Genomic DNA, 21,483 nt, shown 5'->3' with positions numbered 1-21,483 from the left:
GCACGTGTTTCGGAAAAGCAGCTCCAAAGTGTGGGACGATTCAACTCTCCCAGGTAGGAGCAATGGAAGTGCGAGTTAGCTCAAATGCTGCAGCGCTTCCTTTGCCTGTCATATGCAGCGGAATCGATACCCGCATTCCCTGTGAGATTCAAACTGATGTCGAGTAAGCAGTCGAACCAGATTGTAGATTGTGACTCAAGACTGAGGAGTTTTTAACTCTTCCAAGGAAAGTTGTCACATGTAAGGTGGGGGATTAGCTCAAATGGTAGAGCGCTCGCTTAGCATGCGAGAGGTAGCGGGATCGATGCCCGCATCCTCCATAGGTGATGCTGTTTAACTGGCAAGATTTAGCTTCTTTCCACAGAAACATTTACAAGAATCGTATTGGCATGAAGGATGACTACTACGTAGACACGGTTGTCCTAATAGTGACGATCACAAGTTTCCCAAAGAGGAGCTTACCATTGGGGGATTAGCTCAAATGGTAGAGCGAGATGGTAGAGTGCTCGCTTTGCATGCGAGAGGTAGTGGGATCGATGCCCTCATCCTCCATAGGTGATGCTGTTTAACTGGCAAGATTTAGGTTCTTTCCACAGAAACATTTACAAGAATCGCATTGGCATGAAGGACGACAACTACCTAGACACGGTTGGCCTAATACAATTTGGGTCCTCATGCTGACGCTCACAAGTTCCCCAACGAAGAGCTTAACATGGGGGAATTAGCTCAAGTGGTAGAGCGCTTGCTTCGCATGCGAGAGGCAGCGGGATCGATGCCCGCATTCTCCAACAGATGTTTTCTTTGAAAAATGGAGCTCCGTTCCACAAAAACTTTGCACGTGTTTCGGAAAAGCAGCTCCAAAGTGTGGGACGATTCAACTCTCCCAGGTAGGAGCAATGGAAGTGCGAGGTAGCTCAAATGCTGCAGCGCTTCCTTTGCCTGTCATATGCAGCGGAATCGATACCCGCATTCCCTGTGAGATTCAAACTGATGTCGAGTAAGCAGTCGAACCAGATTGTAGATTGTGACTCAAGACTGAGGAGTTTTTAACTCTTCCAAGGAAAGTTGTCACATGTAAGGTGGGGGATTAGCTCAAATGGTAGAGCGCTCGCTTAGCATGCGAGAGGTAGCGGGATCGATGCCCGCATCCTCCATAGGTGATGCTGTTTAACTGGCAAGATTTAGCTTCTTTCCACAGAAACATTTACAAGAATCGTATTGGCATGAAGGATGACTACTACGTAGACACGGTTGTCCTAATAGTGACGATCACAAGTTTCCCAAAGAGGAGCTTACCATTGGGGGATTAGCTCAAATGGTAGAGCGCTCGCTTTGCATGCGAGAGGTAGCGGGATCGATGCCCGCATCCTCCATAGGTAATGCTGTTTAACTGGCAAGATTTAGCTTCTTCCCACAGAAACATTTACAAGAATCGCATTGGCATGAAGGACGACTACTACCTAGACACGGTTGGCCTAATACAATTTGGGTCCTCATGCTGACGCTCACAAGTTCCCCAACGAAGAGCTTAACATGGGGGAATTAGCTCAAGTGGTAGAGCGCTTGCTTCGCATGCGAGAGGCAGCGGGATCGATGCCCGCATTCTCCAACAGATGTTTTCTTTGAAAAATGGAGCTCCGTTCCACAAAAACTTTGCACGTGTTTCGGAAAAGCAGCTCCAAAGTGTGGGACGATTCAACTCTCCCAGGTAGGAGCAATGGAAGTGCGAGTTAGCTCAAATGCTGCAGCGCTTCCTTTGCCTGTCATATGCAGCGGAATCGATACCCGCATTCCCTGTGAGATTCAAACTGATGTCGAGTAAGCAGTCGAACCAGATTGTAGATTGTGACTCAAGACTGAGGAGTTTTTAACTCTTCCAAGGAAAGTTGTCACATGTAAGGTGGGGGATTAGCTCAAATGGTAGAGCGCTCGCTTAGCATGCGAGAGGTAGCGGGATCGATGCCCGCATCCTCCATAGGTGATGCTGTTTAACTGGCAAGATTTAGCTTCTTTCCACAGAAACATTTACAAGAATCGTATTGGCATGAAGGATGACTACTACGTAGACACGGTTGTCCTAATAGTGACGATCACAAGTTTCCCAAAGAGGAGCTTACCATTGGGGGATTAGCTCAAATGGTAGAGCGAGATGGTAGAGTGCTCGCTTTGCATGCGAGAGGTAGTGGGATCGATGCCCTCATCCTCCATAGGTGATGCTGTTTAACTGGCAAGATTTAGGTTCTTTCCACAGAAACATTTACAAGAATCGCATTGGCATGAAGGACGACAACTACCTAGACACGGTTGGCCTAATACAATTTGGGTCCTCATGCTGACGCTCACAAGTTCCCCAACGAAGAGCTTAACATGGGGGAATTAGCTCAAGTGGTAGAGCGCTTGCTTCGCATGCGAGAGGCAGCGGGATCGATGCCCGCATTCTCCAACAGATGTTTTCTTTGAAAAATGGAGCTCCGTTCTACAAAAACTTTGCACGTGTTTCGGAAAAGCAGCTCCAAAGTGTGGGACGATTCAACTCTCCCAGGTAGGAGCAATGGAAGTGCGAGGTAGCTCAAATGCTGCAGCGCTTCCTTTGCCTGTCATATGCAGCGGAATCGATACCCGCATTCCCTGTGAGATTCAAACTGATGTCGAGTAAGCAGTCGAACCAGATTGTAGATTGTGACTCAAGACTGAGGAGTTTTTAACTCTTCCAAGGAAAGTTGTCACATGTAAGGTGGGGGATTAGCTCAAATGGTAGAGAGCTCGCTTAGCATGCGAGAGGTAGCGGGATCGATGCCCGCATCCTCCATAGGTGATGCTGTTTAACTGGCAAGATTTAGCTTCTTTCCACAGAAACATTTACAAGAATCGTATTGGCATGAAGGATGACTACTACGTAGACACGGTTGTCCTAATAGTGACGATCACAAGTTTCCCAAAGAGGAGCTTACCATTGGGGGATTAGCTCAAATGGTAGAGCGCTCGCTTTGCATGCGAGAAGTAGCGGGATCGATGCCCGCATCCTCCATAGGTAATGCTGTTTAACTGGCAAGATTTAGCTTCTTCCCACAGAAACATTTACAAGAATCGCATTGGCATGAAGGACGACTACTACCTAGACACGGTTGGCCTAATACAATTTGGGTCCTCATGCTGACGCTCACAAGTTCCCCAACGAAGAGCTTAACATGGGGGAATTAGCTCAAGTGGTAGAGCGCTTGCTTCGCATGCGAGAGGCAGCGGGATCGATGCCCGCATTCTCCAACAGATGTTTTCTTTGAAAAATGGAGCTCCGTTCCACAAAAACTTTGCACGTGTTTCGGAAAAGCAGCTCCAAAGTGTGGGACGATTCAACTCTCCCAGGTAGGAGCAATGGAAGTGCGAGTTAGCTCAAATGCTGCAGCGCTTCCTTTGCCTGTCATATGCAGCGGAATCGATACCCGCATTCCCTGTGAGATTCAAACTGATGTCGAGTAAGCAGTCGAACCAGATTGTAGATTGTGACTCAAGACTGAGGAGTTTTTAACTCTTCCAAGGAAAGTTGTCACATGTAAGGTGGGGGATTAGCTCAAATGGTAGAGCGCTCGCTTAGCATGCGAGAGGTAGCGGGATCGATGCCCGCATCCTCCATAGGTGATGCTGTTTAACTGGCAAGATTTAGCTTCTTTCCACAGAAACATTTACAAGAATCGTATTGGCATGAAGGATGACTACTACGTAGACACGGTTGTCCTAATAGTGACGATCACAAGTTTCCCAAAGAGGAGCTTACCATTGGGGGATTAGCTCAAATGGTAGAGCGAGATGGTAGAGTGCTCGCTTTGCATGCGAGAGGTAGTGGGATCGATGCCCTCATCCTCCATAGGTGATGCTGTTTAACTGGCAAGATTTAGGTTCTTTCCACAGAAACATTTACAAGAATCGCATTGGCATGAAGGACGACAACTACCTAGACACGGTTGGCCTAATACAATTTGGGTCCTCATGCTGACGCTCACAAGTTCCCCAACGAAGAGCTTAACATGGGGGAATTAGCTCAAGTGGTAGAGCGCTTGCTTCGCATGCGAGAGGCAGCGGGATCGATGCCCGCATTCTCCAACAGATGTTTTCTTTGAAAAATGGAGCTCCGTTCTACAAAAACTTTGCACGTGTTTCGGAAAAGCAGCTCCAAAGTGTGGGACGATTCAACTCTCCCAGGTAGGAGCAATGGAAGTGCGAGGTAGCTCAAATGCTGCAGCGCTTCCTTTGCCTGTCATATGCAGCGGAATCGATACCCGCATTCCCTGTGAGATTCAAACTGATGTCGAGTAAGCAGTCGAACCAGATTGTAGATTGTGACTCAAGACTGAGGAGTTTTTAACTCTTCCAAGGAAAGTTGTCACATGTGAGGTGGGGGATTAGCTCAAATGGTAGAGAGCTCGCTTAGCATGCGAGAGGTAGCGGGATCGATGCCCGCATCCTCCATAGGTGATGCTGTTTAACTGGCAAGATTTAGCTTCTTTCCACAGAAACATTTACAAGAATCGTATTGGCATGAAGGATGACTACTACGTAGACACGGTTGTCCTAATAGTGACGATCACAAGTTTCCCAAAGAGGAGCTTACCATTGGGGGATTAGCTCAAATGGTAGAGCGCTCGCTTTGCATGCGAGAAGTAGCGGGATCGATGCCCGCATCCTCCATAGGTAATGCTGTTTAACTGGCAAGATTTAGCTTCTTCCCACAGAAACATTTACAAGAATCGCATTGGCATGAAGGACGACTACTACCTAGACACGGTTGGCCTAATACAATTTGGGTCCTCATGCTGACGCTCACAAGTTCCCCAACGAAGAGCTTAACATGGGGGAATTAGCTCAAGTGGTAGAGCGCTTGCTTCGCATGCGAGAGGCAGCGGGATCGATGCCCGCATTCTCCAACAGATGTTTTCTTTGAAAAATGGAGCTCCGTTCCACAAAAACTTTGCACGTGTTTCGGAAAAGCAGCTCCAAAGTGTGGGACGATTCAACTCTCCCAGGTAGGAGCAATGGAAGTGCGAGTTAGCTCAAATGCTGCAGCGCTTCCTTTGCCTGTCATATGCAGCGGAATCGATACCCGCATTCCCTGTGAGATTCAAACTGATGTCGAGTAAGCAGTCGAACCAGATTGTAGATTGTGACTCAAGACTGAGGAGTTTTTAACTCTTCCAAGGAAAATTGTCACATGTAAGGTGGGGGATTAGCTCAAATGGTAGAGCGCTCGCTTAGCATGCGAGAGGTAGCGGGATCGATGCCCGCATCCTCCATAGGTGATGCTGTTTAACTGGCAAGATTTAGCTTCTTTCCACAGAAACATTTACAAGAATCGTATTGGCATGAAGGATGACTACTACGTAGACACGGTTGTCCTAATAGTGACGATCACAAGTTTCCCAAAGAGGAGCTTACCATTGGGGGATTAGCTCAAATGGTAGAGCGAGATGGTAGAGTGCTCGCTTTGCATGCGAGAGGTAGTGGGATCGATGCCCTCATCCTCCATAGGTGATGCTGTTTAACTGGCAAGATTTAGGTTCTTTCCACAGAAACATTTACAAGAATCGCATTGGCATGAAGGACGACAACTACCTAGACACGGTTGGCCTAATACAATTTGGGTCCTCATGCTGACGCTCACAAGTTCCCCAACGAAGAGCTTAACATGGGGGAATTAGCTCAAGTGGTAGAGCGCTTGCTTCGCATGCGAGAGGCAGCGGGATCGATGCCCGCATTCTCCAACAGATGTTTTCTTTGAAAAATGGAGCTCCGTTCTACAAAAACTTTGCACGTGTTTCGGAAAAGCAGCTCCAAAGTGTGGGACGATTCAACTCTCCCAGGTAGGAGCAATGGAAGTGCGAGGTAGCTCAAATGCTGCAGCGCTTCCTTTGCCTGTCATATGCAGCGGAATCGATACCCGCATTCCCTGTGAGATTCAAACTGATGTCGAGTAAGCAGTCGAACCAGATTGTAGATTGTGACTCAAGACTGAGGAGTTTTTAACTCTTCCAAGGAAAGTTGTCACATGTGAGGTGGGGGATTAGCTCAAATGGTAGAGAGCTCGCTTAGCATGCGAGAGGTAGCGGGATCGATGCCCGCATCCTCCATAGGTGATGCTGTTTAACTGGCAAGATTTAGCTTCTTTCCACAGAAACATTTACAAGAATCGTATTGGCATGAAGGATGACTACTACGTAGACACGGTTGTCCTAATAGTGACGATCACAAGTTTCCCAAAGAGGAGCTTACCATTGGGGGATTAGCTCAAATGGTAGAGCGCTCGCTTTGCATGCGAGAAGTAGCGGGATCGATGCCCGCATCCTCCATAGGTAATGCTGTTTAACTGGCAAGATTTAGCTTCTTCCCACAGAAACATTTACAAGAATCGCATTGGCATGAAGGACGACTACTACCTAGACACGGTTGGCCTAATACAATTTGGGTCCTCATGCTGACGCTCACAAGTTCCCCAACGAAGAGCTTAACATGGGGGAATTAGCTCAAGTGGTAGAGCGCTTGCTTCGCATGCGAGAGGCAGCGGGATCGATGCCCGCATTCTCCAACAGATGTTTTCTTTGAAAAATGGAGCTCCGTTCCACAAAAACTTTGCACGTGTTTCGGAAAAGCAGCTCCAAAGTGTGGGACGATTCAACTCTCCCAGGTAGGAGCAATGGAAGTGCGAGTTAGCTCAAATGCTGCAGCGCTTCCTTTGCCTGTCATATGCAGCGGAATCGATACCCGCATTCCCTGTGAGATTCAAACTGATGTCGAGTAAGCAGTCGAACCAGATTGTAGATTGTGACTCAAGACTGAGGAGTTTTTAACTCTTCCAAGGAAAGTTGTCACATGTAAGGTGGGGGATTAGCTCAAATGGTAGAGCGCTCGCTTAGCATGCGAGAGGTAGCGGGATCGATGCCCGCATCCTCCATAGGTGATGCTGTTTAACTGGCAAGATTTAGCTTCTTTCCACAGAAACATTTACAAGAATCGTATTGGCATGAAGGATGACTACTACGTAGACACGGTTGTCCTAATAGTGACGATCACAAGTTTCCCAAAGAGGAGCTTACCATTGGGGGATTAGCTCAAATGGTAGAGTGCTCGCTTTGCATGCGAGAGGTAGTGGGATCGATGCCCTCATCCTCCATAGGTGATGCTGTTTAACTGGCAAGATTTAGGTTCTTTCCACAGAAACATTTACAAGAATCGCATTGGCATGAAGGACGACAACTACCTAGACACGGTTGGCCTAATACAATTTGGGTCCTCATGCTGACGCTCACAAGTTCCCCAACGAAGAGCTTAACATGGGGGAATTAGCTCAAGTGGTAGAGCGCTTGCTTCGCATGCGAGAGGCAGCGGGATCGATGCCCGCATTCTCCAACAGATGTTTTCTTTGAAAAATGGAGCTCCGTTCCACAAAAACTTTGCACGTGTTTCGGAAAAGCAGCTCCAAAGTGTGGGACGATTCAACTCTCCCAGGTAGGAGCAATGGAAGTGCGAGGTAGCTCAAATGCTGCAGCGCTTCCTTTGCCTGTCATATGCAGCGGAATCGATACCCGCATTCCCTGTGAGATTCAAACTGATGTCGAGTAAGCAGTCGAACCAGATTGTAGATTGTGACTCAAGACTGAGGAGTTTTTAACTCTTCCAAGGAAAGTTGTCACATGTAAGGTGGGGGATTAGCTCAAATGGTAGAGCGCTCGCTTAGCATGCGAGAGGTAGCGGGATCGATGCCCGCATCCTCCATAGGTGATGCTGTTTAACTGGCAAGATTTAGCTTCTTTCCACAGAAACATTTACAAGAATCGTATTGGCATGAAGGATGACTACTACGTAGACACGGTTGTCCTAATAGTGACGATCACAAGTTTCCCAAAGAGGAGCTTACCATTGGGGGATTAGCTCAAATGGTAGAGCGCTCGCTTTGCATGCGAGAGGTAGCGGGATCGATGCCCGCATCCTCCATAGGTGATGCTGTTTAACTGGCAAGATTTAGCTTCTTCCCACAGAAACATTTACAAGAATCGCATTGGCATGAAGGACGACTACTACCTAGACACGGTTGGCCTAATACAATTTGGGTCCTCATGCTGACGCTCACAAGTTCCCCAACGAAGAGCTTAACATGGGGGAATTAGCTCAAGTGGTAGAGCGCTTGCTTCGCATGCGAGAGGCAGCGGGATCGATGCCCGCATTCTCCAACAGATGTTTTCTTTGAAAAATGGAGCTCCGTTCCACAAAAACTTTGCACGTGTTTCGGAAAAGCAGCTCCAAAGTGTGGGACGATTCAACTCTCCCAGGTAGGAGCAATGGAAGTGCGAGTTAGCTCAAATGCTGCAGCGCTTCCTTTGCCTGTCATATGCAGCGGAATCGATACCCGCATTCCCTGTGAGATTCAAACTGATGTCGAGTAAGCAGTCGAACCAGATTGTAGATTGTGACTCAAGACTGAGGAGTTTTTAACTCTTCCAAGGAAAGTTGTCACATGTAAGGTGGGGGATTAGCTCAAATGGTAGAGCGCTCGCTTAGCATGCGAGAGGTAGCGGGATCGATGCCCGCATCCTCCATAGGTGATGCTGTTTAACTGGCAAGATTTAGCTTCTTTCCACAGAAACATTTACAAGAATCGTATTGGCATGAAGGATGACTACTACGTAGACACGGTTGTCCTAATAGTGACGATCACAAGTTTCCCAAAGAGGAGCTTACCATTGGGGGATTAGCTCAAATGGTAGAGCGCTCGCTTTGCATGCGAGAGGTAGCGGGATCGATGCCCGCATCCTCCATAGGTAATGCTGTTTAACTGGCAAGATTTAGCTTCTTCCCACAGAAACATTTACAAGAATCGCATTGGCATGAAGGACGACTACTACCTAGACACGGTTGGCCTAATACAATTTGGGTCCTCATGCTGACGCTCACAAGTTCCCCAACGAAGAGCTTAACATGGGGGAATTAGCTCAAGTGGTAGAGCGCTTGCTTCGCATGCGAGAGGCAGCGGGATCGATGCCCGCATTCTCCAACAGATGTTTTCTTTGAAAAATGGAGCTCCGTTCCACAAAAACTTTGCACGTGTTTCGGAAAAGCAGCTCCAAAGTGTGGGACGATTCAACTCTCCCAGGTAGGAGCAATGGAAGTGCGAGTTAGCTCAAATGCTGCAGCGCTTCCTTTGCCTGTCATATGCAGCGGAATCGATACCCGCATTCCCTGTGAGATTCAAACTGATGTCGAGTAAGCAGTCGAACCAGATTGTAGATTGTGACTCAAGACTGAGGAGTTTTTAACTCTTCCAAGGAAAGTTGTCACATGTAAGGTGGGGGATTAGCTCAAATGGTTGAGTGCTCGCTTAGCATGCGAGAGGTAGCGGGATCGATGCCCGCATCCTCCATAGGTGATGCTGTTTAACTGGCAATATTTAGCTTCTTTCCACAGAAACATTTACAAGAATCGTATTGGCATGAAGGATGACTACTACGTAGACACGGTTGTCCTAATAGTGACGATCACAAGTTTCCCAAAGAGGAGCTTACCATTGGGGGATTAGCTCAAATGGTAGAGCGCTCGCTTTGCATGCGAGAGGTAGCGGGATCGATGCCCGCATCCTCCATAGGTGATGCTGTTTAACTGGCAAGATTTAGCTTCTTTCCACAGAAACATTTACAAGAATCGTATTGGCATGAAGGATGACTATTACGTACACGGTTGTCCTAATAGTGACGATCACAAGTTTCCCAAAGAGGAGCTTACCATTGGGGGATTAGCTCAAATGGTAGAGCGCTCGCTTTGCATGCGAGAGGTAGCGGGATCGATGCCCGCATCCTCCATAGGTAATGCTGTTTAACTGGCAAGATTTAGCTTCTTCCCACAGAAACATTTACAAGAATCGCATTGGCATGAAGGACGACTACTACCTAGACACGGTTGGCCTAATACAATTTGGGTCCTCATGCTGACGCTCACAAGTTCCCCAACGAAGAGCTTAACATGGGGGAATTAGCTCAAGTGGTAGAGCGCTTGCTTCGCATGCGAGAGGCAGCGGGATCGATGCCCGCATTCTCCAACAGATGTTTTCTTTGAAAAATGGAGCTCCGTTCCACAAAAACTTTGCACGTGTTTCGGAAAAGCAGCTCCAAAGTGTGGGACGATTCAACTCTCCCAGGTAGGAGCAATGGAAGTGCGAGTTAGCTCAAATGCTGCAGCGCTTACTTTGCCTGTCATATGCAGCGGAATCGATACCCGCATTCCCTGTGAGATTCAAACTGATGTCGAGTAAGCAGTCGAACCAGATTGTAGATTGTGACTCAAGACTGAGGAGTTTTTAACTCTTCCAAGGAAAGTTGTCACATGTAAGGTGGGGGATTAGCTCAAATGGTTGAGTGCTCGCTTAGCATGCGAGAGGTAGCGGGATCGATGCCCGCATCCTCCATAGGTGATGCTGTTTAACTGGCGAGATTTAGCTTCTTTCCACAGAAACATTTACAAGAATCGTATTGGCATGAAGGATGACTACTACGTAGACACGGTTGTCCTAATAGTGACGATCACAAGTTTCCCAAAGAGGAGCTTACCATTGGGGGATTAGCTCAAATGGTAGAGCGCTCGCTTTGCATGCGAGAGGTAGCGCGATCGATGCCCGCATCCTCCATAGGTGATGCTGTTTAACTGGCAAGATTTAGCTTCTTTCCACAGAAACATTTACAAGAATCGTATTGGCATGAAGGATGACTATTACGTAGACACGGTTGTCCTAATAGTGACGATCACAAGTTTCCCAAAGAGGAGCTTACCATTGGGGGATTAGCTCAAATGGTAGAGCGCTCGCTTTGCATGCGAGAGGTAGCGGGATCGATGCCCGCATCCTCCATAGGTAATGCTGTTTAACTGGCAAGATTTAGCTTCTTCCCACAGAAACATTTACAAGAATCACATTGGCATGAAGGACGACTACTACCTAGACACGGTTGGCCTAATACAATTTGGGTCCTCATGCTGACGCTCACAAGTTCCCCAACGAAGAGCTTAACATGGGGGAATTAGCTCAAGTGGTAGAGCGCTTGCTTCGCATGCGAGAGGCAGCGGGATCGATGCCCGCATTCTCCAACAGATGTTTTCTTTGAAAAATGGAGCTCCGTTCCACAAAAACTTTGCACGTGTTTCGGAAAAGCAGCTCCAAAGTGTGGGACGATTCAACTCTCCCAGGTAGGAGCAATGGAAGTGCGAGTTAGCTCAAATGCTGCAGCGCTTCCTTTGCCTGTCATATGCAGCGGAATCGATACCCGCATTCCCTGTGAGATTCAAACTGATGTCGAGTAAGCAGTCGAACCAGATTGTAGATTGTGACTCAAGACTGAGGAGTTTTTAACTCTTCCAAGGAAAGTTGTCACATGTAAGGTGGGGGATTAGCTCAAATGGTTGAGTGCTCGCTTAGCATGCGAGAGGTAGCGGGATCGATGCCCGCATCCTCCATAGGTGATGCTGTTTAACTGGCAATATTTAGCTTCTTTCCACAGAAACATTTACAAGAATCGTATTGGCATGAAGGATGACTACTACGTAGACACGGTTGTCCTAATAGTGACGATCACAAGTTTCCCAAAGAGGAGCTTACCATTGGGGGATTAGCTCAAATGGTAGAGCGCTCGCTTTGCATGCGAGAGGTAGCGGGATCGATGCCCGCATCCTCCATAGGTGATGCTGTTTAACTGGCAAGATTTAGCTTCTTTCCACAGAAACATTTACAAGAATCGTATTGGCATGAAGGATGACTATTACGTACACGGTTGTCCTAATAGTGACGATCACAAGTTTCCCAAAGAGGAGCTTACCATTGGGGGATTAGCTCAAATGGTAGAGCGCTCGCTTTGCATGCGAGAGGTAGCGGGATCGATGCCCGCATCCTCCATAGGTAATGCTGTTTAACTGGCAAGATTTAGCTTCTTCCCACAGAAACATTTACAAGAATCGCATTGGCATGAAGGACGACTACTACCTAGACACGGTTGGCCTAATACAATTTGGGTCCTCATGCTGACGCTCACAAGTTCCCCAACGAAGAGCTTAACATGGGGGAATTAGCTCAAGTGGTAGAGCGCTTGCTTCGCATGCGAGAGGCAGCGGGATCGATGCCCGCATTCTCCAACAGATGTTTTCTTTGAAAAATGGAGCTCCGTTCCACAAAAACTTTGCACGTGTTTCGGAAAAGCAGCTCCAAAGTGTGGGACGATTCAACTCTCCCAGGTAGGAGCAATGGAAGTGCGAGTTAGCTCAAATGCTGCAGCGCTTACTTTGCCTGTCATATGCAGCGGAATCGATACCCGCATTCCCTGTGAGATTCAAACTGATGTCGAGTAAGCAGTCGAACCAGATTGTAGATTGTGACTCAAGACTGAGGAGTTTTTAACTCTTCCAAGGAAAGTTGTCACATGTAAGGTGGGGGATTAGCTCAAATGGTTGAGTGCTCGCTTAGCATGCGAGAGGTAGCGGGATCGATGCCCGCATCCTCCATAGGTGATGCTGTTTAACTGGCGAGATTTAGCTTCTTTCCACAGAAACATTTACAAGAATCGTATTGGCATGAAGGATGACTACTACGTAGACACGGTTGTCCTAATAGTGACGATCACAAGTTTCCCAAAGAGGAGCTTACCATTGGGGGATTAGCTCAAATGGTAGAGCGCTCGCTTTGCATGCGAGAGGTAGCGCGATCGATGCCCGCATCCTCCATAGGTGATGCTGTTTAACTGGCAAGATTTAGCTTCTTTCCACAGAAACATTTACAAGAATCGTATTGGCATGAAGGATGACTATTACGTAGACACGGTTGTCCTAATAGTGACGATCACAAGTTTCCCAAAGAGGAGCTTACCATTGGGGGATTAGCTCAAATGGTAGAGCGCTCGCTTTGCATGCGAGAGGTAGCGGGATCGATGCCCGCATCCTCCATAGGTAATGCTGTTTAACTGGCAAGATTTAGCTTCTTCCCACAGAAACATTTATAAGAATCGCATTGGCATGAAGGACGACTACTACCTAGACACGGTTGGCCTAATACAATTTGGGTCCTCATGCTGACGCTCACAAGTTCCCCAACGAAGAGCTTAACATGGGGGAATTAGCTCAAGTGGTAGAGCGCTTGCTTCGCATGCGAGAGGCAGCGGGATCGATGCCCGCATTCTCCAACAGATGTTTTCTTTGAAAAATGGAGCTCCGTTCCACAAAAACTTTGCACGTGTTTCGGAAAAGCAGCTCCAAAGTGTGGGACGATTCAACTCTCCCAGGTAGGAGCAATGGAAGTGCGAGTTAGCTCAAATGCTGCAGCGCTTACTTTGCCTGTCATATGCAGCGGAATCGATACCCGCATTCCCTGTGAGATTCAAACTGATGTCGAGTAAGCAGTCGAACCAGATTGTAGATTGTGACTCAAGACTGAGGAGTTTTTAACTCTTCCAAGGAAAGTTGTCACATGTAAGGTGGGGGATTAGCTCAAATGGTAGAGCGCTCGCTTAGCATGCGAGAGGTAGCGGGATCGATGCCCGCATCCTCCATAGGTGATGCTGTTTAACTGGCAAGATTTAGCTTCTTTCCACAGAAACATTTACAAGAATCGTATTGGCATGAAGGATGACTACTACGTAGACACGGTTGTCCTAATAGTGACGATCACAAGTTTCCCAAAGAGGAGCTTACCATTGGGGGATTAGCTCAAATGGTAGAGCGCTCGCTTTGCATGCGAGAGGTAGCGGGATCGATGCCCGCATCTTCCATAGGTAATGCTGTTTAACTGGCAAGATTTAGCTTCTTCCCACAGAAACATTTACAAGAATCGCATTGGCATGAAGGACGACTACTACCTAGACACGGTTGGCCTAATACAATTTGGGTCCTCATGCTGACGCTCACAAGTTCCCCAACGAAGAGCTTAACATGGGGGAATTAGCTCAAGTGGTAGAGCGCTTGCTTCGCATGCGAGAGGCAGCGGGATCGATGCCCGCATTCTCCAACAGATGTTTTCTTTGAAAAATGGAGCTCCGTTCCACAAAAACTTTGCACGTGTTTCGGAAAAGCAGCTCCAAAGTGTGGGACGATTCAACTCTCCCAGGTAGGAGCAATGGAAGTGCGAGTTAGCTCAAATGCTGCAGCGCTTCCTTTGCCTGTCATATGCAGCGGAATCGATACCCGCATTCCCTGTGAGATTCAAACTGATGTCGAGTAAGCAGTCGAACCAGATTGTAGATTGTGACTCAAGGCTGAGGAGTTTTTAACTCTTCCAAGGAAAGTTGTCACATGTAAGGTGGGGGATTAGCTCAAATGGTAGAGCGCTCGCTTAGCATGCGAGAGGTAGCGGGATCGATGCCCGCATCCTCCATAGGTGATGCTGTTTAACTGGCAAGATTTAGCTTCTTTCCACAGAAACATTTACAAGAATCGTATTGGCATGAAGGATGACTACTACGTAGACACGGTTGTCCTAATAGTGACGATCACAACTTTCCCAAAGAGGAGCTTACCATTGGGGGATTAGCTCAAATGGTAGAGCGAGAGGTAGCGGGATCGATGCCCGCATCCTCCATAGGTAATGCTGTTTAACTGGCAAGATTTAGCTTCTTCCCACAGAAACATTTACAAGAATCGCATTGGCATGAAGGACGACTACTACCTAGACACGGTTGGCCTAATACAATTTGGGTCCTCATGCTGACGCTCACAAGTTCCCCAACGAAGAGCTTAACATGGGGGAATTAGCTCAAGTGGTAGAGCGCTTGCTTCGCATGCGAGAGGCAGCGGGATCGATGCCCGCATTCTCCAACAGATGTTTTCTTTGAAAATTGGAGCTCCGTTCCACAAAAACTTTGCACGTGTTTCGGAAAAGCAGCTCCAAAGTGTGGGACGATTCAACTCTCCCAGGTAGGAGCAATGGAAGTGCGAGTTAGCTCAAATGCTGCAGCGCTTCCTTTGCCTGTCATATGCAGCGGAATCAATACCCGCATTCCCTGTGAGATTCAAACTGATGTCGAGTAAGCAGTCGAACCAGATTGTAGATTGTGACTCAAGACTGAGGAGTTTTTAACTCTTCCAAGGAAAGGTGTCACATGTAAGGTGGGGGATTAGCTCAAATGGTAGAGCGCTCGCTTTGCATGCGAGAGGTAGCGGGATCGATGCCCGCATCCTCCATAGGTAATGCTGTTTAACTGGCAAGATTTAGCTTCTTCCCACAGAAACATTTACAAGAATCGCATTGGCATGAAGGACGACTACTACCTAGACACGGTTGGCCTAATACAATTTGGGTCCTCATGCTGACGCTCACAAGTTCCCCAACGAAGAGCTTAACATGGGGGAATTAGCTCAAGTGGTAGAGCGCTTGCTTCGCATGCGAGAGGCAGCGGGATCGATGCCCGCATTCTCCAACAGATGTTTTCTTTGAAAAATGGAGCTCCGTTCCACAAAAACTTTGCACGTGTTTCGGAAAAGCAGCTCCAAAGTGTGGGACGATTCAACTCTCCCAGGTAGGAGCAATGGAAGTGCGAGTTAGCTCAAATGCTGCAGCGCTTCCTTTGCCTGTCATATGCAGCGGAATCGATACCCGCATTCCCTGTGAGATTCAAACTGATGTCGAGTAAGCAGTCGAACCAGATTGTAGATTGTGACTCAAGACTGAGGAGTTTTTAACTCTTCCAAGGAAAGTTGTCACATGTAAGGTGGGGGATTAGCTCAAATGGTAGAGCGCTCGCTTTGCATGCGAGAGGTAGTGGGATCGATGCCCGCTTCCTCCATAGGTGATGCTGTTTAACTGGCAAGATTTAGCTTCTTTCCACAGAAACATTTACAAGAATCGTATTGGCATGAAGGATGACTATTACGTAGACACGGTTGTCCTAATAGTGACGATCACATGTTTCCCAAAGAGGAGCTTACCATTGGGGGATTAGCGGCACCCGGAGCACATTCGACTGGCTATCGCGACCAATTAGCTACCTCGGTTCAAGGTTCGAGGGCCAATCGGATTCTCACTGTCCAATTGCGTCAGTCCGATTGCGCCAATCGGAACACGTACATCTCCAATTACGTCACGCCGAGCTGAGCCGTAGCAACGGCGTCCACGACCCCAGAGACCCCCGCCGAGGTTGACCCCCGCCGAAGTTGTGAGATGAGTGACAGTAGTCGCGTCAGTTCATTCATTGAAGGATACGCTCTTTCAAGTTGTCTGTAGTACCGCGCACCGCAAAGGTAAATACATACATAGCTAATCAAAATAATTTTCCGTTTGACATTTCAATACATGTTAGCATTCATCGGGTCAATGACAAGTAATATCACGAATATTAGAGTTTGTCATTTCAGAGTTTGTCATGTAGGCTAGTTAGTAGATTTCCTCAGGTAGTATTGCTGTCATTTAGCTAGCTACTTTTATAAGGGATTACTAATAGGTTACTGTAGCGACAGATGTTATTCCGACTAGCAAAAGCAATATTTAACCTGTTATATATAATATATGTCACTGGGGACAAAACGAAATAAATATAACTTTTTCACTTGTGGTAATAAAGTGACCCAGAACAAGTACAAACATATTCTTCTGGAAATAGTAGCCAGCTAAATATTTGAAATGTTAAAAAGCTAATTATAACAATAAATACATGTTATTGTACTAGTGTAAAAATCGCTCCTTTTACCTATTAGATGTCGAGTTCAAAGAGCCACAAAGGAATGGGGGATGGGGAATGGATGTCCCGTTTGAGGAGGTTTGCCAGCTCTGGGGTTTGGCCTGCTGATGCAGGCAACAGGCCAGCCCCAAGACAGAAGAGGTGGTATGACCTCTTTCAAAAGGTATATAAAATGAGCAAAAGATCACAGAAAAAAAATTCTGATGGCCTATAAAAGATGACTGAATTGCCAGAAATACCAGTCACAGTATGGGACCTTGATAAACATAATGAACAGCAACTTCAGTGTCAATGTCATGTTTAGTCACCAATAGAAGATATGTCAAAACGCTCCATTTCTATTGGGTTGTTTTCGTTAAAAAAGTGTTTGTTTTATTTGGAACAGATTGAGAAGTGCCCGTTACAGTCAGGGGGTCAAAGAATGCTGTTTGGTGGGACACAGCAGTGTGCTTGTGGCTTTCACAACCCAAAGGTAATGTGAATGAGACTTCTTGACACCAAAACACTAAAAGAATCACTATGTGATGTGCTCAGTAATGTGATGTCTGACATGGATCTCTCTGTCCTTAATACAGCCAACCACTGGGCAAACTGTGGCAGAGACCTCTACCTGTGCTGCCCCTCCCCCACTGGGAACAGCCTCTACCTCAGCCTCTGCCTCTGCCCCTCCTCCACTGGGAATGGCCTCAGCCTCTGCCTCAGCCCATGTCCCAGCACGGCCCACACTGAATTTGTCCATGGTGAGTATTTCAATATTATTGTCATACAAGCTTTCAAATATGGACAACCACTGATTACATATGATGATGGCAAAATGGAAGAGCATTTCAGGTTTACAATGTATTCCTTTGATAAATGCTCTAATTGTCACCACAGTTTTCTAAACCACGATTTGGAGGCTCACATGGCGCTGCTGCAAAGCCAAATGTGAATGTGGTTAGGAAAGCAAAGGTAAATATGATTATATGTAAATATAATATAATACATATTTATAGGTTAATATGAGCAAACCTAAATCTTAAGAGCTTGATTTGAGTCCATTGATTTCTACTTTTTACAAATGCTTCCCCCCATCCTTCTCCCAGCCTCTGTCCAGTCCACCCACCATGACAGGAGACACCCAGGCCACTGCCAGCTCACCCATGGCCTCTGTGAGGACCACCCCACCTGGCTTTGGTTCCCCTACAGCCTCTGTGAGGACCCCCCCACCTGGCTTCGGTTCCCCTATGGCCTCTGTGAGGCCCAGAACACCATCAAGCCCTGCCGTGGCTTTTGTGAGGACGGAATCACCGCTCTCAAAGCCCCCATCCACCCCCTACAAAGCCTCCATGAGGACAACTTCTCGCTCCAGCCCTGCGATGACCTCTGTGAGGCCCAGCACAGCTTCCAGCCTCAGCACTGTTGTCTCAGAGACCAGCACCAGCCCTGCAATGGCTGCTGTAAGTGTTGTGTTCTTGGAACTGTTTTAGTTTTATAAGATGAGGTTGTTCTCATATGATTGGGCTATTCTGTTTTTATAAATATATTTATTTCTCTTGTTTTGTAACAGGATGTGCATGATGAGGATGAGCTTGCTGCTCCTGGCCCTGCTCCTGGTCCAACTCCTGACTTCTGGCTTCCTGTCAGAATGAAGGAGACGATCCCAGTTCAGGACCAACGGTGGATTGCGTCCACCCTTTTTCAGTCTGGCAAGCTGCGTTTGAACTTGAAGCTCTGGTATGAGCCACCAGCCTCTGCCCTGATATACCACCAGGCTCCAACACCGGACCGCTTTTTTGCCCACAGGCTCTTGGTATGGATGCCCTATCACTTGTGGAAAGTGAGGGTAGTCTGCCAAACCTGTGGGAAGCAGCTGACGGGGTATGGTGTGCACAAGAGGGTGCGTAAGGTCCTGGACGTGGACCGCTACTACCTGATGGTGACGGAGACACTCAGGTGCACTGTGTGTCGCCTGACCCATCTGGCAACCAGTCAGGCTGTCCTGGACCAGCTGGACCTGCCTCACAGGAGGAAGTTCAGGATGATCCTGACACGCTTGTGAGTTAAAAATCTACAATCATTTTCTGATAATGCCTGCTGCAGGTCCTTACATAATTGAACAAGTTCTTGAAACTTATCTGTCTTTTCTTCAAGGTATGCTTGTGACATACGGGTCATCCGCATGTTGCGGGAACGGACCCTCGGCAATAGCCCGGCGTGCCTGGTGAAGCAGCTGCGGGAGAACCATGGGGAGGAGTGGTTGGACCGCCTGGCCGACTACTTGGGGGAGTGTGCGGCCTTCGTTGACCAGCCCAGCCTCTTCCCAGTGACCTGCCAGGAACCTCCACAGCCCCTCGATGTCCCAACCAGCCGGTGGGTGCTGTCGGTGTACGGCAGGGACATCATCAGCCGGATGGACCATATAAAGGCGTCCATCACGTCAACCTTTGGTAACATTTTGAAGATGGACTCCACCAAAAAGGTAATAGGATGAAGAAAATCCATAGTGTAAATTATGTACAACACAATGAAAACATGAAACCTCAATGATTTGTATTCTTACAAGCACACATACACACACACATCCATGCCTTTGATTAGACTGCAGTAATACATGAATAAATAAATACACTTCTGTGTTTATTTAACAGACTTTCTTTTGAAACCTCTCATGAAGTTTTTTGTGTGAATTTTGTCATTTCAGATGACAAAGAAGCAGGCTGGTGCAGCAAAGGGCACTGCATTCTGGGTGACCTCGGTGGGGAATGAGATCGGCCAGGTCCTCATCAGTGTCCTGACTGCCCAGGAGGGACCGGGGCTGGACCCGATGGTCTCTGGCCTCATTGAGAGGTACACCCAGGCAGGTGCAGCTCCCCCGGTCCTGCTCTATGTGGACTGTGGCTGCTGCTCAGAGGAGGGGGAGACCAAGCTTCAGGCCAGGTTTGGTGGGTGGCCTGACCTGAAAATAAGGCTGGACATCTGGCATTTTATGCGACGGCTGGCCGTGGGATGCACCACCGATGCCCATGCCCTGTACCCCCTCTTCATGAGCCGCCTGTCTGTGTGCCTGTTCGAGTGGGACGCAGCAGACGTAGCCCTACTGCGAAGGGTGAAGAGGGAGCAGCTCAAAAGGGAGGGTGTGCCCCTCATCACCAGTGACATGGTGGACAAGGCCATCACCAAGGCTGAGCTGTCCCAGTTCTGCAGGCGGAGGACACGTGGAGTGGACGCCACGGTCCTCCGCATTGAGCAGCTGCTGCAGGAGCTGATGGGGGAGAAGGGGAGAGACCTGCTCGGGGTTCCGCTGCTGGACCAGCCTAAGATGGAGCACATCTGGCGCACCCAGAAGAGGCACGTGAAGTGCATCCAGGATGTGCCAGGTGTACTCCTGTACACTGAGACAGGCAGTTCCACCAGGGAGGGGATCCAGCTGACCACATACAGGTGTGCAAGAGGCTCCACCTCCTTGGAGTCCTTCCACTGCCACCTGAACAGGTTTATTCCAGGTTGGTGTAGATCTTCATCTAAACATTATTCTTAATAATGAAATTATATTCAAATAGCCTTATTAATCATTGTTCACGTTCTCTCTTTTTTTTTAGGAACGAGTGCAAACCTGCTCAACTTCCAGCTGTACCTCCTGGAAGGCCTGAACAGGTGGAACCAGAACCGGGCAGCGGCCTCCATCACCACCAAGCGCATGGCGCTGTTGACGTACGCGGGGGACGTGCTGGAGTCCGTCAACAGCAACAGCCTGAAGGTGTTTGGAAGGAAGTATGTCCCCTCCTTCATCCCGCCGAGAAAGTACACCGGTAAGTCTCAGGGCAAATATGAATAGAAATAATGATGTTGTTGAGAGCTCAGTATTTATGCATCATGGTAAGTTCCATATCTGTTTTTTAATACTCATTAGCATTGCATTGTTGTTCATGTTCAGGAGAGTTGCTTGGGGTGAACTACCTGCTTAGGCAGACAGGGCAGCCCTTGCAGGACATGGACCCCGACTCTGAGGAGACAGACCAACTGCTGGAGGACCACGCCACAGAGGAGGAACAGGCGGATGAAGGGTTTGAGGATGACGAACAGGACCTCACTATTGGTAGTGTTTCGGAAGACCTCCCGTCTTCCGCCCTGCCTTCCACCACCCTGCCTGTGGTCCCCACCCTGCCCCTCACCTCCTCCACCCTGCCTTCCACCACCCTGCCTGTGGTCCCCACCGTGCCCCTCACCTCCTCCACCCTGCCTTCTAACACCCTGCCACTCACCTCCTCCACCCTGCCTTCCACCACCTTGTCTCTAACCACCTCCATCCTACCTGTCACCACCACCACTCTGCCTGTCACCCCCATGCCTGTAGCTACCACCCTGCCTCCCCCCATAACCCAGCCTTGTGTCCCAGGTGCCTCCTCACAGGTGCCTGAAGAACAGCTGGTATGTTAACTTTCTACTAGTAATTAACTGTCATTCATAGAAACTAACAAGTTCAGTAGTTAGGAAAGTGTCTGAATACAAGCGCAATTCATTATTAGGAACAACACACAGTAATTGACAGCAAACAAATAAAACACACAGCAGCAGCAGTCAATATAACATACCTTTGCCATGAGGTGTTCAGCGCTAATGTGAAATTGTTCAATGTTTCAGGCTGTGGACGAGCATGGCATGCCAGGCATGGATCGGGTGGATAGACTGGCAGAGTGCTTAGTGGAGCTGAGGCATCAGACCAACATGACCCTCGATAACCAGCAGGTCAGCAAGACATTCATTGTACAACAGATATTTGTTTATATATTTATAATATATAAACATATAAAATATATGTTTT

The 21,483-nt window shown here is 47.9% G+C and overlaps 39 non-coding genes across 39 annotated transcripts; all 39 read left to right on the top strand.

Annotated features, from left to right (window-relative positions):
- Window positions 1-247: 247 nt before the first annotated feature.
- Window positions 248-320, top strand: trnaa-agc. The gene has a single exon. It is a non-coding gene; the product is annotated as a tRNA-Ala (tRNA).
- A 395-nt stretch (window positions 321-715) lies between these two features.
- trnaa-cgc lies at window positions 716-788 on the top strand. The gene has a single exon. It is a non-coding gene; the product is annotated as a tRNA-Ala (tRNA).
- A 293-nt stretch (window positions 789-1,081) lies between these two features.
- On the top strand, window positions 1,082-1,154 carry trnaa-agc. The gene has a single exon. It is a non-coding gene; the product is annotated as a tRNA-Ala (tRNA).
- Window positions 1,155-1,300: 146 nt separating this feature from the next.
- On the top strand, window positions 1,301-1,373 carry trnaa-ugc. The gene has a single exon. It is a non-coding gene; the product is annotated as a tRNA-Ala (tRNA).
- Window positions 1,374-1,536: 163 nt separating this feature from the next.
- Window positions 1,537-1,609, top strand: trnaa-cgc. The gene has a single exon. It is a non-coding gene; the product is annotated as a tRNA-Ala (tRNA).
- A 293-nt stretch (window positions 1,610-1,902) lies between these two features.
- On the top strand, window positions 1,903-1,975 carry trnaa-agc. Its single transcript has one exon. It is a non-coding gene; the product is annotated as a tRNA-Ala (tRNA).
- Window positions 1,976-2,370: 395 nt separating this feature from the next.
- trnaa-cgc lies at window positions 2,371-2,443 on the top strand. The gene has a single exon. It is a non-coding gene; the product is annotated as a tRNA-Ala (tRNA).
- A 748-nt stretch (window positions 2,444-3,191) lies between these two features.
- Window positions 3,192-3,264, top strand: trnaa-cgc. Its single transcript has one exon. It is a non-coding gene; the product is annotated as a tRNA-Ala (tRNA).
- Window positions 3,265-3,557: 293 nt separating this feature from the next.
- Window positions 3,558-3,630, top strand: trnaa-agc. Its single transcript has one exon. It is a non-coding gene; the product is annotated as a tRNA-Ala (tRNA).
- A 395-nt stretch (window positions 3,631-4,025) lies between these two features.
- Window positions 4,026-4,098, top strand: trnaa-cgc. Its single transcript has one exon. It is a non-coding gene; the product is annotated as a tRNA-Ala (tRNA).
- A 748-nt stretch (window positions 4,099-4,846) lies between these two features.
- trnaa-cgc lies at window positions 4,847-4,919 on the top strand. The gene has a single exon. It is a non-coding gene; the product is annotated as a tRNA-Ala (tRNA).
- A 293-nt stretch (window positions 4,920-5,212) lies between these two features.
- On the top strand, window positions 5,213-5,285 carry trnaa-agc. The gene has a single exon. It is a non-coding gene; the product is annotated as a tRNA-Ala (tRNA).
- A 395-nt stretch (window positions 5,286-5,680) lies between these two features.
- Window positions 5,681-5,753, top strand: trnaa-cgc. Its single transcript has one exon. It is a non-coding gene; the product is annotated as a tRNA-Ala (tRNA).
- Window positions 5,754-6,501: 748 nt separating this feature from the next.
- On the top strand, window positions 6,502-6,574 carry trnaa-cgc. The gene has a single exon. It is a non-coding gene; the product is annotated as a tRNA-Ala (tRNA).
- Window positions 6,575-6,867: 293 nt separating this feature from the next.
- On the top strand, window positions 6,868-6,940 carry trnaa-agc. The gene has a single exon. It is a non-coding gene; the product is annotated as a tRNA-Ala (tRNA).
- A 382-nt stretch (window positions 6,941-7,322) lies between these two features.
- On the top strand, window positions 7,323-7,395 carry trnaa-cgc. The gene has a single exon. It is a non-coding gene; the product is annotated as a tRNA-Ala (tRNA).
- Window positions 7,396-7,688: 293 nt separating this feature from the next.
- On the top strand, window positions 7,689-7,761 carry trnaa-agc. Its single transcript has one exon. It is a non-coding gene; the product is annotated as a tRNA-Ala (tRNA).
- Window positions 7,762-7,907: 146 nt separating this feature from the next.
- On the top strand, window positions 7,908-7,980 carry trnaa-ugc. Its single transcript has one exon. It is a non-coding gene; the product is annotated as a tRNA-Ala (tRNA).
- Window positions 7,981-8,143: 163 nt separating this feature from the next.
- trnaa-cgc lies at window positions 8,144-8,216 on the top strand. Its single transcript has one exon. It is a non-coding gene; the product is annotated as a tRNA-Ala (tRNA).
- Window positions 8,217-8,509: 293 nt separating this feature from the next.
- On the top strand, window positions 8,510-8,582 carry trnaa-agc. The gene has a single exon. It is a non-coding gene; the product is annotated as a tRNA-Ala (tRNA).
- Window positions 8,583-8,728: 146 nt separating this feature from the next.
- Window positions 8,729-8,801, top strand: trnaa-ugc. Its single transcript has one exon. It is a non-coding gene; the product is annotated as a tRNA-Ala (tRNA).
- A 163-nt stretch (window positions 8,802-8,964) lies between these two features.
- Window positions 8,965-9,037, top strand: trnaa-cgc. The gene has a single exon. It is a non-coding gene; the product is annotated as a tRNA-Ala (tRNA).
- Window positions 9,038-9,549: 512 nt separating this feature from the next.
- Window positions 9,550-9,622, top strand: trnaa-ugc. Its single transcript has one exon. It is a non-coding gene; the product is annotated as a tRNA-Ala (tRNA).
- A 144-nt stretch (window positions 9,623-9,766) lies between these two features.
- trnaa-ugc lies at window positions 9,767-9,839 on the top strand. The gene has a single exon. It is a non-coding gene; the product is annotated as a tRNA-Ala (tRNA).
- Window positions 9,840-10,002: 163 nt separating this feature from the next.
- trnaa-cgc lies at window positions 10,003-10,075 on the top strand. Its single transcript has one exon. It is a non-coding gene; the product is annotated as a tRNA-Ala (tRNA).
- A 731-nt stretch (window positions 10,076-10,806) lies between these two features.
- trnaa-ugc lies at window positions 10,807-10,879 on the top strand. Its single transcript has one exon. It is a non-coding gene; the product is annotated as a tRNA-Ala (tRNA).
- Window positions 10,880-11,042: 163 nt separating this feature from the next.
- trnaa-cgc lies at window positions 11,043-11,115 on the top strand. Its single transcript has one exon. It is a non-coding gene; the product is annotated as a tRNA-Ala (tRNA).
- Window positions 11,116-11,627: 512 nt separating this feature from the next.
- Window positions 11,628-11,700, top strand: trnaa-ugc. The gene has a single exon. It is a non-coding gene; the product is annotated as a tRNA-Ala (tRNA).
- Window positions 11,701-11,844: 144 nt separating this feature from the next.
- On the top strand, window positions 11,845-11,917 carry trnaa-ugc. Its single transcript has one exon. It is a non-coding gene; the product is annotated as a tRNA-Ala (tRNA).
- A 163-nt stretch (window positions 11,918-12,080) lies between these two features.
- On the top strand, window positions 12,081-12,153 carry trnaa-cgc. Its single transcript has one exon. It is a non-coding gene; the product is annotated as a tRNA-Ala (tRNA).
- Window positions 12,154-12,884: 731 nt separating this feature from the next.
- trnaa-ugc lies at window positions 12,885-12,957 on the top strand. The gene has a single exon. It is a non-coding gene; the product is annotated as a tRNA-Ala (tRNA).
- Window positions 12,958-13,120: 163 nt separating this feature from the next.
- Window positions 13,121-13,193, top strand: trnaa-cgc. The gene has a single exon. It is a non-coding gene; the product is annotated as a tRNA-Ala (tRNA).
- A 293-nt stretch (window positions 13,194-13,486) lies between these two features.
- trnaa-agc lies at window positions 13,487-13,559 on the top strand. The gene has a single exon. It is a non-coding gene; the product is annotated as a tRNA-Ala (tRNA).
- A 146-nt stretch (window positions 13,560-13,705) lies between these two features.
- trnaa-ugc lies at window positions 13,706-13,778 on the top strand. The gene has a single exon. It is a non-coding gene; the product is annotated as a tRNA-Ala (tRNA).
- Window positions 13,779-13,941: 163 nt separating this feature from the next.
- Window positions 13,942-14,014, top strand: trnaa-cgc. Its single transcript has one exon. It is a non-coding gene; the product is annotated as a tRNA-Ala (tRNA).
- A 293-nt stretch (window positions 14,015-14,307) lies between these two features.
- trnaa-agc lies at window positions 14,308-14,380 on the top strand. Its single transcript has one exon. It is a non-coding gene; the product is annotated as a tRNA-Ala (tRNA).
- A 367-nt stretch (window positions 14,381-14,747) lies between these two features.
- Window positions 14,748-14,820, top strand: trnaa-cgc. Its single transcript has one exon. It is a non-coding gene; the product is annotated as a tRNA-Ala (tRNA).
- A 293-nt stretch (window positions 14,821-15,113) lies between these two features.
- Window positions 15,114-15,186, top strand: trnaa-ugc. The gene has a single exon. It is a non-coding gene; the product is annotated as a tRNA-Ala (tRNA).
- Window positions 15,187-15,349: 163 nt separating this feature from the next.
- Window positions 15,350-15,422, top strand: trnaa-cgc. Its single transcript has one exon. It is a non-coding gene; the product is annotated as a tRNA-Ala (tRNA).
- Window positions 15,423-21,483: the final 6,061 nt, after the last annotated feature.

The sequence above is a fragment of the Hypomesus transpacificus genome, chromosome 12, assembly GCF_021917145.1.
Source record: "Hypomesus transpacificus isolate Combined female chromosome 12, fHypTra1, whole genome shotgun sequence".
Classification (NCBI taxonomy): domain Eukaryota; kingdom Metazoa; phylum Chordata; class Actinopteri; order Osmeriformes; family Osmeridae; genus Hypomesus; species Hypomesus transpacificus.
Note: the sequence above shows the minus strand (reverse complement) of the source record. Positions and strands in the feature narration are given on the sequence as shown.